Genomic DNA, 14,548 nt, shown 5'->3' on the forward strand with positions numbered 1-14,548 from the left:
AGCTCACAGCCGCGCGCCTCTAACCGCACGGCCAACTCGCCTGGTACCATGGTTCTGTCTTGCTTATGATTAGAATCCACTATGTGAGGAACACCACGGGATAGTGCGAGTCCTTTTGGTTAGTTCACTTATGTAGAGAACACCATAGGTTTTGCGTTGCCTGTAAATAGCGACACAATGTGCGAAACACCATAGGTCTGTGTTACATGTGCGCATTACATTACCTGCGAGTAGTACCATAATATGTGGAATATCGCGAGTCTACGCTACTTTAGATTAGTAGCGCAACATGACAAATGCCATGGTTCAACTTTCCCAGCGGTAAGTATCATTGTGAGGGGCCGATGACCTGGATTTTGGATCCGTTTGGACAACAAGCATCATCGATTCAGTACTGTGCTGTAGAAGCAGTCCTTTGGTCAGTAATACTATTGTTTAACGCTAGTTTCTGGGAATATGGGGCATTGCGGGTCGGATCCACTGATTGTTTTAACTTCATATCCATCCATTCATTCTTCGTCCTCACGTTTTGAATTCTGGTCAGTGGAGGATTATGGCTTCTAATTGTCCTTACATTTCGTCTCATTTCGTGCCATTAGAGACAGATGAGCTAGATGTTAGGCCCCTTTAAACAACAAGCATCATCATCATCATCATCATCATCGAAACTTGGCGGAAAAGTCTCAAATTTCGAAAATTAATACCACTTCTAGTCTTCCAGGTGTTCTGATTCTTATGAACATGAGTGTATTTAAAGGTGCTCAAATGTACCAGCCTCGTGTCCGCAGATTTATCTGGAATTGCCATCCTCTGCAATTTTAACATCCTTCATCATTCTTCTCTTTCATCCATGGCATGTTTTCAATTTGTTGGGGTTGGCACGGCATGTAGATTTGGCCCAGTTTTTTGCCCCGATGCCCTTCCTGACTCAAACCCTATGTGGAGGGATGCATTCACTATTGCGTGTTTCTGTGGTGGTTTGTGTCTATATAAAGAAAATTGAATACAAACACACAATCCCTGAACCAGACGAATTAACGATATGCAACTGACATCCTCGACTCACCCGGAAATCAAACCCGAGGGCCCCTTGAACCAAAGACCAGTAAGCTGACATTTCTTCATTATTACCCTTATTTAGTTTGGTGTAAGTTTAATTTGCGCAACAACGTTTGAACGTTTACACATTGTCGCGCTCCGCTGTGCTTAGTTGGGATCTGAATATTTTTGCAGGGATGAAAACAACTTGAAGTTGAGCGCAGTTTTTTTTCTGTGAACATCAAGCTTCTTAGAAAATGTTTCTTTTGTCTTTTCCATACCTCATTCTAATGCCTCTTCCGAAAGGGCTTTCAGACTGATGAATATGTTTGCAGAAAATAAAGTAGGTTAAGCATAGACACTCTTGAGGGTTACTTATTGGTAAAAGTCAATTACAAATAGTCATGTCAAATGTAAATTTTAACTTAAGAGAATGGAATAAAACGTGTTCATAGTACTAGATCCTATGATACACATAAAGACCTCACGGAAAGAACGGGCTAAGTACATTTTATTACATTTTCAGTAGCAATTTTTACAGTTGCAACGTAATAGCTTCCACACCTGCTACTCAAATTGTTTCCAAAATTGTACACATCACTGTGCTAGTATTGTTAAGGAATCTACGCAATTAGTACATATTTAGTATGGAAATTAGACTCTGTGTCTGTATGTCTACCTATCTGTCATTATTTCTGCCTATTGCAATATCTCTCTGTTCATTCTGCATTCAAATTTTTGTAATTCTGGAATTTCTCCTCCTCCTTATTTTCCTCTTCAGCTGTGTGAACTGTGTCACACCTGCGGATTTGGCCTTGTTTTGCAGGGCGGATGCCGTTCCTGATGTCAATCCTTCACTACTGCATGTTCCTGTGGTATTTGGTAGTGTGAAGTGCTGTGTGTGTGTGTGTGTGTGTGTGTGTGTGTGTGTGTGTAGTATTTGGGCAAACACAAACCCCCAGTCCCCGAGGCAGGGAAATTGACCAGACGAGATTAAACTTTTGACATGACCAGGAATCGAACAAGGGGCCCTCTGAACTGAAGGCCACGGATCTGACCATTCAGCTAGGAGCTGGACTCTTGTAATTCCTGAACTAGTAAAGCAATTTAGTTAATATTTCATTATGCAGTCATCACAAATTTGGGAATGCGGCGATGTAAACAAAAACGAAACAGGAAAAGGAAGGTGGCAGTGGAAAGTATAATGCAGGGAGCTTCATACAAAACGTAATTGTACAATATATTTTTTAAATATTATAAACATTATGAGTATTCATACATAATAAAATACATTATTTTATTAACACTAGCAGTGTGAACAGGACTTGGCTCATTCTTTGTGTGTACTCCACATCTTCCCACTGCAGTATCTCTGTCACTAAACCCACTTCTGCCAGTTAACTTTTCCCCTTCGAAAGCATGCCCAATATACGATACAATGATGCTAATAACTCATTTTCGGTAGAAGTGGACTTAGCCCGTTCTTTCCAACGTATATGCTATTTGTTAAACTATAGAGCAGATAAATTTTAATGTTTCACACTCGGAGAATATAACTGTTTATGTTTTTCATCAAAATGTTAAATTTTTAGATCCACAGTTTTCTTTAAATTCATATAAAGGCTTTGTCTTAACAGTCAACCTTGCGGATATCTACAACTACCTCTTTAGTATAGATATGCTTTAAGGAATGTCGATCTTCTGCTACTGTAAAATGTACCAACCCTGTACCAGCAAAATATTTTCTTACGGGGGATATATATATAATTTCCCAACTGAATACTAAAGGTTACAATTTATGCATTCTTCATGTGTGAACTCTTTGCACTGCCCGATCGCCCTTGGGCCCATAGACAAGAGGGTAAGGGCCGAATTCATAGACAGCACTTATGCATAAGTGCCCTTTGTAAGTCAGGTTTCATTTCATATTACCTACTTAAGCGTCAAACTTATTGCTATAGGTGGACCTTCCACACACACTTAAGTGACTCACTTATGTTGCGGCAAGATGGAGGATAATGATTTTGCTTAATATGTTGCATTTCATTCACAGATTCTTTTCCGTGCACACAGTAGAGATAGAAAATCCTGTCGAAATGCAATGTGACCAACAATTTAAAGAAGGGCATTCGCCCAGGTGGCAGATTCCCTATCTGTTATTTACTAGCCTTTTCTCAAATGATTTCAAAGAAATTGGAAGTTTATTGAACATCTCCCTTGGTAAGTTATTCCAATCCCTAACTCCCCTTCCTATGAATGAATATTTGTCCCCATTTGTCCTCTTGAATTCCAACTTTATCTTCATACTGTGATCTTTCCTACTTTTAAAGACGCCACTCAAACTTATTCGTCTACTAATGTCATTCCACGCTATCTCTCCGCTGACAGCTCGGACCATACCACTCGAACAGGTCGTCTACTTTCTCCCAATTCTTCCCAGCCCAAACTTTGCAAAATTTTTGTAACGCTACTCTTTTGTCGGAAGTCACCCAGAACAAATCGAGCTGCTATATTAGGAAGAAAATTAGACTCTGGGCATTTTCATAGTTTGCATTGTCCACAGCAAGTTTTTCCCACGTCATTCATATTCTAATGAGAAACTGCGTCGTTCTACTTGTTCCATATTATGTGCATGTACTTCGACACAAGTTATTGCAAGTGACGTCGCAGCTCGCTGTTTTGTTAAGGTACAGTGTATGTTGGAGAAGCACAGGAATGTCATTGCGTTGGCGTAACAAGGGCTCACTTGAGCGTAGAGCCGAAAAGCTTTTGTGGTCGAAGCTCATATTTCAACAGACACGTTATCAAACACTCGCTTCCGGTGGAGAGTATAGTGCGCCTGCCAATGTCAGAGTTACAGTAGCTTGGTTGCGATATATACCATAATATGACATGTACGTTGGTAAAGGACATATTCACTGTAAATGTATGTCAGCTTAAGTTGGCCTACTGGCCTACATGTCAGATTGCTCCTGTTCCAATATTATATTCCTATTATCAGATGTACCGCACTGAGTCAATGGAAATGCTTACACATAGATAATTGAGCACACTTTTTAAGATACGGTTGATAAAATTCTGAAAGAGGACATCTCTCACTGTTGAGAACATTATAAATTAACGTACTCCTAAGCCACAAACTTTCAAAAAAATTTATATTTTCTGTGGTAACTATTAAGGTGTGGGATTTGAAATTAGGCATACGCAGAGAAGAATACACACGCTCCTAGTCTAGTGTTGAAAGTGTCTGTACAATTTTTTCCAAAAAGCCATAATCAAAGAAAAACTCAAAAGTTATCGAGCGTGTGTCTGTCAGCTTGCATTCGGGAGATAGTGGGTTCGAACCAAACTGTCGGTAGCCCTGAAGGTGGTTTTCCATGGTTTCCTATTTTCACACCAGCCAAATGCTTGGGATGTACCTTAATTTAGGCCACGGTCCCTTCCTTTCCATTCCTAGCCCTTTCCTATCCCATCGTCGTCATAAAACCTGTCTGTGTCGATGCGACGTAAAGCCACTTGTAATAAAAGAGAATCATCTTAGGTAGGGCCCCATCTTCACAGACATGCAGGTCGCCTATAGGTAGAATAAAGACCTGCACCAGGCCTCTCCGGAGGCCATGCGCCATCATTACCAGGAAAATGCTGAGGCTATACTTTAATTAATACCACGGTCGCTTCCTTCCAGCTCTTAGCCCTTTCCTGTCCCTTCGTCACCATAAGACCTATCTGTGTAGGTGCAACGTAAAGCAAATTATAAAAGAAAAGTTATTGCGTATTTTCTCAAGTGCTATGGATACTACAGTTATTATCAGCCTACAAACATAACATAACAATTCCAAGTTGATTGATGCGGTAGTTTTTGAGACATATTATATACTGTGACATGGTGAGCCGCTGCGTCCGCCATGCCAATGTAAAACCACGGGAAGTTGCGCGAACTAGCCAAGTCCAACCGCACGCTTATTACTAGAGCCCGGATTATATGCAATTACATATTCTCTTCCCATTTATGTAACTACAACAAAAACTAAAATGTCGGCGAAGCACACAAAAAATAGTAGTTTACAATACTTTACAGTTACGTAATTTTACATATTTCGATGCATAATAAATATTTTGATAAATAATACACATTTTAAATATTTTGAAGGATATAGCGCAATTTGAAAGAAAAAACAATTCCTTTTTTTCACTCATTTTACATCAAATTAAGATTTTTAATTAAACACTTGAAAATAGTTTAATAAGCCTGTACGTCTGTAACATCTAAAAATATGTAATATAATTCAAAGTGAGGTATTCTGTCAAAGTATCGCATCCCTTAGCTGTGTTGACGGTGCAAGTTTTCAGTGTCTCGAGCTGTGTCTATCAATCTTCCCTTGCACAAACTTGGTCACATTGTTCTCCTCTTAGATTTTTTTGTGTGATCCCTTTGAGGTCCTCGGTTTAATGCCATATGTCAAAAGCGCCTTTTCTCTTTCTTTCTTTCTTTCTTTCTTTCTTTCCTTCTTCGGTTATTGCCCATGCTTCACTTCCATAATGAGCTACACTCCACAAACAATTCTTCAGAAACATTTTTCTAATAAGCATATTTGTGTTTGATGAGAACAAATTTCTTCTGTCTTAATAAGGATCATCCTTGCTTGAGCTAGTCTACAATTAAATATTTCTTCGCTGGGCAATTTGAAATACGCGCCAGTGACTTCATGTGATGTTGAAAGATCTTTTTCTGCATATACAGTAAGAACATCCTAACAGACAGAAGGCATTCGATCACCGCAGAAAATTTGAAAACATTTTTAGTTATTTAGTTATTAATTGCGCCTCCAAATGAATTTTAGAGGTTGAATAACATCTGCATTTTTTAACTTTTTCGGTTTTGTTTCATTTTCTGTGTGCAATAATGCATCAAATAAAGCTTAGATATTAAGTTACATATTGTTTATTTATTACATATTTTGCCAATTTTACGGCAGCGCTCCGGCCTTTCACCGCTAGGTTCCGTGGTTCAAATCCCGGTCACTCCTGGATAAAGCGGAGGAGGTACAGGTTTTTTCCGGATACTCCGGTTTTCCCTGTCATCTTTCATTCCAGCAGCACTCTCCAAAATCATTTCATTTCATCTGTCAATCATTAATCATTGCCCCAGAGTAGTGCGACAGGCTTCGGCAGCCGGCACAATTCCTATCCCCTCCACTAGATGGGGCTTCATTCCATTCCTGACCCGGTCACTGACTGGAAACAGGCTGTGGATTTTCATTTTGCCAATTTTAGCTACATATTTATGTACATATTTCTCATTTTCATATTACATATAATCTGGGCTCTACTCATCACCAAGGAAGGCCCACCCTCCCGCTACTACCATCACCAGGCGGAAGAGAGCCGCTTGCGGATTGATCACCCCCTCCCCCCCCGCCGCTGCTATCTGGATGGTCCTGCTCGCTCATTGGAGGCCTCCGGCCTTATGGAAGAATCTCGACGGCGCTCGGAGAGTATTCGCCTTCGGGAATACTCTGGGAGGCGTGTTCCTTCTGGGAGCATCCAGATGGCGTAGGCCCAGGTATTTAAGTCAGGCGCGACCTACGGAGTGACTTAGTTGGTGTAGCTCAGTTGATGTAGTGAGTCCAATATGTGGACTCAGTGAGTTAGCGAAGAGTGCAGTCAGTGTGTTACTGATAGCCTGGGTTGAAGTATCTGTCTGTTGGAACCGAGGACTCGTTTCTGTGTGCCTATCACCGTACGCGTGTCTTGGACCAGCTGCTGCAGTAGGACTTGGTCTGCCCTGTGCGAGGCGGACGACAACACTGGGTTCCGACAAGGTGCTGTGAGTAGAGTTCGACGGTCTGAGTGGACAGCGGATACTCTCCCGAACTGCGAGACTGACGTGTGGACTGCGGACCGTGACAGCGCTAACGAGCGTGACTGAGCGGCTGAGTTAGTGTAGTGTAAGTGATCGAAGACTCTGTGTGTGTGTGGGTCCTTGTAGTCAAAACATTACAAACTAAGCAAGGGAGAGCGCGAACCGTGTAAGTTTGTGTCCTGTGTACTTGTGTAATTTGTGAGCTCGGCAATCGTGTGTGTGTGTAAATGTGTAGTTCTAGTGCTTAGCTAATCAATTTTAGAAATAGTACGCTACCAGGTTCTGTCTTATTTATTTAGATTGCCAACACGTAACTATAGTTTTTCTCAGAGGTATTTTTTGTCGGTACGCCATATCTTCCTTAATACTTTATCAAAATGAATGATTGAGACATTATTTTGAAGATTACTTCTTCGCTAATGACGAAAAAAACAAATAGTCTAAAATTAATGTTTCCGTTAAAACATTACTTTAAAAACCTTATTTGCATGAAGAACGCAAAAGGCGCAATCTGTTGACAATCTGTTTAACTAACATGCACGATAGTTGTCGGTTGGAGTTGTTTACATTGTTTAAAGAATGTAGAAAGCGCCATATATTCAAAATCTGTTTTTAAATCAAGTAAGTACCGTATACTTTTATTGCTCCTAACCTCAGTAACATTGATCTGCCAATTGACTCCACGATGCCAAGGGGCACAACAGGCAGACCGAAAGGGAGACCTCGAACCAGAGGGCGTTACACACCATTGAAATGTGTCACACACTGAAGAAGAAGAAATTCCAGAAGTGTTAAAACCGTACTTGCATAACGAATGTAGAAGTCGCCATCTGGTGACAATCTGTTTAGTGAGAACTCCAACCACACCATTGGAAAGAGTCACAGATCGCAGAAGAAGCAACTGTTGACAGTCTATTTAACAGGACTTCCAACCAGAGTCACAGACTAGAGAAGAAGAAATTCTTGAAGTGACGAACTAAGGCAAATTCGACTACAGAAAGATAGAGAAATTCAGCGCAATCGCAGACAAGGGAGATTCAATGCTCAACGACAACAGTTAGTGTCATCAACTTACCTACTTCACTTCCGTCAAAACATCAGTGCAAGAAAAGAACTATATAAACTTCTAAAAATATATTGTTCTGCCCGTCTTATAATAGAACAGAATGATGACTATAGATACTAAGAAGTACCTAGAAAATATTAGACGATTTATCAATGCTCTGGCATTTGCTTCAGTTCAGATTAACTCGGTTGATAATCCTGGAAGAGGTCCATATTGTTTGAAATTACATGGGCAGGTATATTAATTGGTAGGAAGATTGCAACCTCATGCAGGAGTTTTACCAACTTACGCTAGCCTTTCCATTGTAGATTTTCATACTGCATTTGTTGTGGTGCCCTTATCGAAATGCGCGCCACGCGCCTACATCTACAGCCAACAGGGCAGGGTGCAGCGCTGGATAATGACGTCACGCTAATTTTCAGTATAATTTGGCATTCAGGATGAACTGCGACGTTGGCGTACGCCTACCTGTCTACACAGTACTCCAGCCACGTAGGGTATCCCCTATTTGAAAATGTGGTCTGGACAGGCGGACTGACACAGATCGTGAGGTTTCACCTCTGCACGCGCAAGCGTAACCTCGGAAAGAACCATTCCTTTTCTCCCTCTCACTGTAGTCTTCTTTGCCCTCAGCATACCCGTGACTTATTTTGTGTCCCATTATACATTGTACATAAGGACTTAATTCCTTACTCTTGATTTCATGTGCTTCACTTAATACTTGTGTTCTGGCAACGAGAATATTATTGTGACGTAAAGCACATTCAGGAACCGACAACTTTCATTCCCACTATTAAGCATCATTTTGTAAATAATGTACATAGTTAATTTTCATCGCCACCAGCGAGAACAACAGTTAGTTTCATTGAAATTTAAAGTGAATGAATACTTTTATACTGGTGAATCAATAAAAATAACTTCGTGTTTGTACAAGTGTTTGCTTTTGTACACAACAGGACATTGGTGACGAGGTTAAGTTACATTAGAGCCACATACCGCCAGTTTTACGAAGTTCGCGACGAGATTAAGTTACGAAAGAGCCTCATACCACCAGATTTAGGAAATTGGCGACGAGGCTAAGTTACGAAAGCGCCACATACCGCAAATTTCTACGATATTAGAGACGCGGTTAAGTCACGAACTTGGCAACGAGAAACAAGTTAAGAACGTCCCCCTTTTTTACGAAATTAGTAGGAAGGAAAAGTACGTAAGTGGCGAAGTGTAAAAGTGCAAAATTAGTGAAGAGGGCAATAACGAAAGGGTTCCACTGTGCCTCATATCAGGCAAACGGACAAAATTCGGGTGACAGACAGTTACTCAACTTTGATTATTACTTACGGTTATAAGACTCTGAATATAACTCGCCATATCGCCTCATTCAAAGTACATCAGTGCACCGTTCTACATTTATGATGCCTAATGCAATCCCCTTTGAGTCCATACTCCAGACATTGCAACAGCAGGAGCTACAGCAGTTGCTACAACAGCATGTGCAACAGCAGACAACTTTTGTCGAATCATTACAGGCAATTTCCGTCCAGCAGACAAGATTTTTTGTCCCTACTTTTGCCCCTTTTGATCTCATTAAAGAAGATCGGGCTACATAATACGCTAGGCTACAGCAACATTTCACACGGCATGGTATTACTCATGAAGTTCGCCAACGTGCTCTTTTTCTCAGCTCGGTAGGCAATGAAAGTTGTGATCTGTTACAGAAATTGAGTCCTGAAGAGGATATCTCCGAAGTTCCTTTCGCTCAGTTAATTTCTCGTATCAAAGAACATTTCACGGAAGACCCTCACATTGTGCCATCCAGATATATATATTTTCAACGCCGTATGAAATCTGCCCAGACGCATAGCGACTGGATAGATGAACTACGTGGTCTTGCTAAGACATGCAAATTTGTATGGAACAGGGAAGCCTGTAATACATCTTACTCAGATTCCTTCATTCGAGACATGGTCGTATTACATACGCCAGAGAAGAAAATTCGCTTCGAAGCAATCAAACACAGTAATCAAACATTAGAATAGGTACATCATCCGGCCGCCGTATACGAAGTCACAGCCCGTATGACAGCGGAAATCACCAGTTCCTGGGAGGTCGTTACCGTTGACACACAGGGGCAAAGCCAGTTGCGCGCTAAGCACAGAGTGCATTCCACTCAAGCTCGCAAGATCACTCGACGTAATAAAACAAAAACATGCGAAGGACTACAGACAAGGAAGAGTAAGTAAGCTGCAGTCTTGCCGTGGATGTCTCAAATAACATGACCGGTGCGAGTGTCGTTTCATCAAGGCTACGTGTTCGAAGTGCAATAAAGTAGGACACATACAGACAGATTGTAAGAGTGTATCCCAGACTGCATGTCAGCAGACGAGGACCCGACGAAGCAACCTATGGACGTTGATCAAGTTAGTGTTGTTCTTCAACCCCAGAACTCTACCAAGCTCGTCATTCCTCTTCATTTCAGACAAAGCTCAGTGAATTTTCGGCTTGACACTGGATCGCCTGTTTCGCTACTTAGCCTCTCAACCTACCAGGCTCTTGGGTCTCCGCCCCATACGCCTGCTGATATCCACTTAGTGACTTTTAGTAAACAAACGATCGATGTCAAAGGCAAGAGAGACATGCAAGCTAACTACAAGGATATTCACCAAACAGTGAATTGTTAGTGGTAAACAGCTACAATACTGCTAATATTTGAATTTGTTCAACCTTTTCGGTTTCCAGGTGCATGACGGCGTAAATGTTTTTTCTGACCTAAGGCCCACTGCCCATGTTACTAAACTAACGGTTCAATTTCCTGAAGTCTTTAATCCGGCTTAGGAACTGATCGAGATTATACGGCTCACATACAATTGAAACCCGGTGCCACGCCCCAATTTTTCAACGCCGGGCCTGTTCCGCTCACCCAGCGTGAACAAGTCAACGAGGAATTACACCGATGGCAAACCGAAGGCATTGTCACTCCCGTGAACTCCAGCAAAATAGCTAAGAAGCCAGATGGAAATATTCGTCTCTGTGGAGATGTTCGTTCAACTATCAATAGTCAGCTTGAAAAGGACATCTTCCCTATTCCCAGACGAGAGGAGCTGTTCAAGCGACTGGCAAGAGGACGATATCTCTTGAAGATAGATCTAAAAGACGCTTATCTGCAACTGTCGCTAGAAGAAGAATCTAAGCACTATCTGACCCTTAATACACCGCTAGGTCTTTCTCAGTTATAGAGGTTACCTTCATGTGTCTCCTCTTCAGATGCTATTTTCCAGACATACCTGCACCAAATCACGGTTTCTATTCCCGGTTGAACCAATTATATGGATGATATTGTCGTCACATCCAAAGACAACCAGGAACATCTGCAGAGTCTTCAACATTTATTAAGCAAGTTAAAGGAGAATGGCTTGCGCGTTAACCTAGATAAGTGTAGCTTCTTTCAGCCACAAGAACAATACTCAGGGCATATTATTGATAAGCATGACATCCGCCGAAGTGATCAGAATGTCACCGCCATACTCGACATGCCATTCCCTCAAGATTTGAGGTATGAGAAAAAAACTACTATAGTAAATTTATTCCCCACTTTGCTTCGGTAGCCGCTCCTCTGAATGCGCAACGCAGAAAGGGAGTTAAATTCCTGTAGTCTCCTCAATGTCATCATGCCTGGCAAGTGATTACAACTGCTTTAGTCAAGGACATCAAATTCTCATATTTCCAGCCTGGGAAACTTGTTACATTAGCAACGGATGCATCAGAATATGGTCTAGGAGCAGTATTGAACCCATAATTTTACCTTGCTGAAATTTCAGCTACAAGATGGAGTGAATCCATATTTTTATTGCAAGCTCACCTCCCGTTCCGTGGCATGACAACACACAGCGGGAAGCGGCCCACCAACCACCGAACGAGGTAGGAACATTTCGGAAGACCTCGGGTAATTAATAATGACATTCTGGATAATAACCCTCATTGCGAGAGATATCGGCACTCTCATTAACAAAGAAATAAGTAATTAAGAATTTTGGGAAATACTTGATGAAGTTAAAGTCCACAGGAAGGATATGTATTTAATTAGGCTTGGAGAGAAGGTAACATATATCTTGGCAAAGAGGAGCACACGTGTCAAGGATATGTAGTCAAAATTCTCGAGAATCCTCGTGCACGAAGTTAATTAAATATGCCCATTAATGAAACAGGAAAAATCAGGAAATGACACCGTCATGACTGGAAAAATAGGTGGAATCTCTGGAGTGAGTCTCGAAGAAAGCAAGTAGATAACGCGAATCAGAGCGTCCTTTCTAGATGCACAAATACCCACTCCTCAGGCAAGAGCCTCAGTCATCATTCAAGGGCCCGAGAGTGTGAATCTGCGCCGGGCGACATTACGAAGAAGGCTTAAAGTGGGCGAAATAGACTTGTAGAATCTCTAAAGCCAGTTGGCTTGAGGGAGGAATATATTACCATGTGGTAAATGGTGAACGGAGACAAATTAGATGTTGATAACATTGTATCCACGATATCCATCCCGGTCGGGGAAGAAAATCATAAGTTAAATAATTGTAGGATTCCTGAACTTCTCATAGGGAGACAGCAGATACATGTATATATATCTTGTGATTTACTGTGGAAGATATTAAATTTGGTAATCGTTAAAGGAGGACTAGTCTGGCGGTGATAAGATTGTGTCTCCCGGTCAGTCACACTTGTGAAACGTCTGGATAGGAAGGAGTTGGAAGTTTCCATAATCTGTATTAGTTGAGTTCTCGACACGAAGCGAGGCGGTTTAACTGTTATATTTATAGAGAACAAAATTCATGGAAAAGTGTTTTATAGACTATATAATTAATATAATGTGTGTCGCTTGCAAGCCGAGTGCAGAATATGTGTATTTATAAGGTAGTGTTTAATCGAAGAATGTTTCCTGCAATTATGAGAGGCTATGTCCGAGGTGGCTGGCATAAAATGAACCCAAGGTAACGCCATGCCGAAGACGAAATTACAGGTCTGTCTAAGTCTGAATATCATGTATTGTAGTTAGAAATGTAAATTCTTGCCCCTTTTAAATTAATTAAGTAATAAATCATAATATCGCGTTGTATATGTGGCGTATGTAAATTTAAGTGTTGTGACGACGAGGATGTGTCTTGTCGTTATTCTAGTGTGGAGGCGAATTGTCCATCATTTATGTCAGCGCGCGAGACTTTAAAATGTGTTTAAATTTCTTTTAAAAAATTTAAAAGTGAAGTTAAATATTGCAATGGGAATGAATGAAATAATGTTCGGTCCGGTAAAAGTTACAATAATGATAACAATAAAGTAACCGCTATGTGTGTGATAAAGTCAAATATCAAATGATCCCATAATAATAATAATAATAATAATAATAATAATAATAATAATAATAATAATAATAATAATAATAATAATAATAATAATAATATAATAATAATAATAATGAAATTCGGACAGCCACCCAGAATACGTAAACACAGATGGTGGAACACAACCTGTGATGAAGATATCAATGACAGAATCAAAGCATGGAATCAATGGAATGGACATAGAACAGTCGACAAATGGCAGAATTTCCTTAAGACTCAAAAACTGACCTCGAAAACAATCCGCCGCGAAAAACGTGCATACAGACTCGCAGAGATAAAACAGGATTTCCAGAAAAACAACACTCGGAGTTTCTACAAGACATTTCATGAGGACTTATCAGGGTACAAACCACGGATCACTAGAGACAAACAGTAAAGAGAACAGCAAGATACTGGCTGACTATTTCCAAAATCTACTGAAGTGCGATCCACCAATTGAAAGACTACAGTTTGAAAAACCTCCACCAAACCCAGACTCACAGCTCCCAACAACTCAAGAAATAAAAGAGATAATCAAATCGCTCAAAAATAATAAAGCCTCTGGGAACGGTGGAATAACTGCAGAAATGTTGAAAATAGGAGGAGATGACCTCATCAGAAGAATTCATACGCTCTTAACAGAAATTTGGGAGACCATGATGATTCCGAAGGACTGGAAGAATGCCATTATCCATCCGTTACCTAAGAAAGGCGATCGAGCGGACCCCAACAACTACAGAGGCATATCCCTTTTACCAGTTATATACAAGGTTCTATCTAAAGCGCTATGAAACAGTGTAGAACAACAAACAGATCATTTGATTGATGAATACCAAGCAGGCTTCAGAAAAGGTAGATCGTGTTCTGAGCAAATTTGGAGTCTGAAGACGATATTTAGGATAGACCGCAGTACCACCACATTTGTCACCTTTGTAGACTTTAAGAAGGCGTATGACTCTATCGACGGACAAACTGTTGTAGACATCCTAGGAGAGCTCAGTGTGGACAAGAAGACCACAGAATTAATCCACCAGACTCTCACAGACACAAAATCTCAAGTGAAGTTTCTAGGTGAACAATCAGAGCCTTTTGAAGTGCATACAGGAGTTCGACAAGGAGATGGCCTCTCCCCAATCCTTTTTTACTTAGTGTTAGACAAAGTCATCAGGGAATGGGGAAAAAAATCGAAGGTATAAACATTGGTACTCGGGGACA

At 40.8% G+C, this 14,548-nt stretch overlaps 1 protein-coding gene across 6 annotated transcripts in view; it reads right to left on the bottom strand.

Annotated features, from left to right (window-relative positions):
• The window catches only part of LOC136863154 (uncharacterized), a 989,332-nt gene that overhangs the window by 584,902 nt on the left and 389,882 nt on the right, over positions 1 to 14,548 (bottom strand). The gene's annotated exons all lie outside the window — the stretch shown is intronic.

Source organism: Anabrus simplex, chromosome 2 (assembly GCF_040414725.1).
Source record: "Anabrus simplex isolate iqAnaSimp1 chromosome 2, ASM4041472v1, whole genome shotgun sequence".
NCBI lineage: Eukaryota > Metazoa > Arthropoda > Insecta > Orthoptera > Tettigoniidae > Anabrus > Anabrus simplex.